The following is a 2,575-nucleotide window of genomic DNA, read 5'->3' as shown; positions in this document are numbered from 1 at the left end:
AAGAAGAAGAAGAAGAAGAAGAAGAAGAAGAAGAAGAAGAAGAAGCAGCCAGAAGAAGAAGCAGCAGCAGCAGCCAGGGACCTTCTGTCTCTTTGAATTTCCTAGAGCTCCTAGCAAGTGGTTGTACACAGTGGTTGTTCAGTAAATGCTGGCTCATTGACTGACCAAAGACATTTGTTGTCTGCCTGTTCATTGATCAGTGAGTTGGGGTGCTTTTGAGAGGACAAAATAGTGCTGAATCATCGCTAGACAACATCATGTACATTTGGGAAGATGTGACATTTGTAGGCAGTGCCTAAAACGTTTTACTCTAAGTCTTCAGGGTAGCTGTGATACAATAAAAAAATGTTTGTTTTTTGTCCCCTGACACAGAGCTCTTAAATCCCTTGGGATTTCCTAGGTGATAGAAGTGACAGGAGGGTCTTTTGTGCTAATGAGGCCACCCTTGGGGGGTCCCCAGGGAGCTTTAGGATGCGGGTGGTCATCAAAAGGACCAGGCATATCTAAAGGGTTGGGACATTGAGCTTCACCCCCAGCCTCTAGGAGGGGAGAGGGGCTGGAGATGGAGTTAATCACCAAAGGCCAAGGATTTGGTCAGTCATGCCTGGGACAGTGGTGCATGCCAACTCCATGGGACAGAAGCTCCTTTACTTGGGATCCTGCCAGACTTCACCCTGTGTACTTCATCTGTTTATTTGTAACCTTCATAATATCCTTTAAAATAAACTGGTGGTAATAAGTAAACTGTTCCCAAGTTCTGTGAACTACTCCAGCTCTATCAAATGACCAAATCTGAGGAGGGTGTGTGGGAAACACTGCATTTATGGTCAGTCAGGGCTACGGCTGGCAACACGGGGCTTGTGACTGCATCCAAAGTGGGGGCAGCTTCAGGGATGAGCCCCTAACCTGTAGGCTCTATGCTAACTCCAAATGTTAGTGCCAGAATTGCAGGACACCATGTCCAGAGAGTTGGAGAATTGAATAGTGTGGAGAAATGGCCCCACATTTGGTGTCAAATGTGTTGTGAGTGGAGAAAGTTCATAGAAACAAAGGGAAAAATGAGAGGGGTTCAGGGAGACAAGCCATTTCAATTAAATCTTGATTAATTGACTCACCCAATAAAAAAAACAACACATCATTAACTGCTCTTACTTCTTCTGTCCTTGAAGAATTATGAGATAAAACTAGCTCTCACAAGGACTGATGTTGAAAATGTACCTTCCAGGAGATGCCAAGCATCTGTGTAGACTTCACTTGATCTCCAAGCCCCCTCCATCTACACCTCCAGCCCCGGGACCGTAAGACTTGATGCCCAGTGGTGACCTCAAGCCCAAAGAAGCCCCTAACCCCGATCACCAAGAAGGTTGCATCTGTTTCTCTGTGCTGAGATTGGAAAGTAGACTCCAGTTTTTGAGAGATTTCTCTGTAACAAGAATTGAAACATAAAGGATGTTTTTCAGATTAACATTCAGCTCATAAATATAGACTTTGGAAAAACTTCTGCAAATTCTGTGTGTTTTGGTCAATTTGACCTTTTACTGTAACAAGTAAATTGGAAGATACGCACACAGACACATTAAAAAAAAAAAATGAGGGAAGAAGGTACAGACTTCACCAAAAGATTTGTTACCTGAGCCAGACGCTCTCCCACAGTGCTTCTTTAAATTGAGAGCATGTCTGGTATGTTTTAAATGGTTTCATTCACTTGAAAGTGAGATTTATATATTCCATTCAGAAAATATGCGAAGTGTACTTGATTTTGAAATCCTTAAAAAAAAGTATGTTAAGGCTGAAAGAGGCATTTGAGTCTCACCTCCTCACTTTAAAATCGAGGAACAGAAGGGACTCGGTCACATCAAGGCATTGTCTGTGGCAGGCTGTCTGGTGTCCAGCCTTCTCGCATCACTCTGCCTCTTCCTGCACCCACATACCTGACCGTCCCTCCTTAGGGCTCTCTACCTGGTCCTCAGCTGCCGTCACGGACAGTTAATCATCAGTCTCCTTTTGGATATTTTTGCTATTATTTTTTCTTTTATTGTGGAAAACTTCCAAACATAAAGCTAGAGAATAGAATCTAAATAACTCCCATGTGCTCCTCTCCCAGCTTCTACAAGTATTAACATATGGCCACCTTCTTTTATCCATACCTACCCCTAGCCACCCCTCCCACACAGATGATTTTAAAGCAATCCAAACATCATGTAATTTCCTCTATAAATGCTCCATGTGTAATCATGTAAGAACCTATATATATATATATATGTGTGTGTGTGTGTGTGTGTGTGTGTGTGTAATATGATTATCACAACTAACAAAAGTTGTTAATATCTAATATCATCAAATTTCCCTGATTGTCTGTCTGTCTCTCTTGCAATTGATCTGTTAGGATCAGGATCCAAACAAAGCGGGAGGCCAGATCTCTAGTGTCATGTAGAATGATTGGCTGGTCATTCAAAATTCTTGCATTAGGATGTTTGCTGGACATAGGGAAATAAATTGCATAATAAGGATACTTCATAGTAATCATAGGTCACATTGATATATGTCTACATTTTATGTGCCTCTTGGACCCACT

This window comes from Pipistrellus hanaki, assembly GCF_964339955.1.
Source record: "Pipistrellus hanaki genome assembly, chromosome: 3".
Classification (NCBI taxonomy): domain Eukaryota; kingdom Metazoa; phylum Chordata; class Mammalia; order Chiroptera; family Vespertilionidae; genus Pipistrellus; species Pipistrellus hanaki.
Note: the sequence above shows the minus strand (reverse complement) of the source record.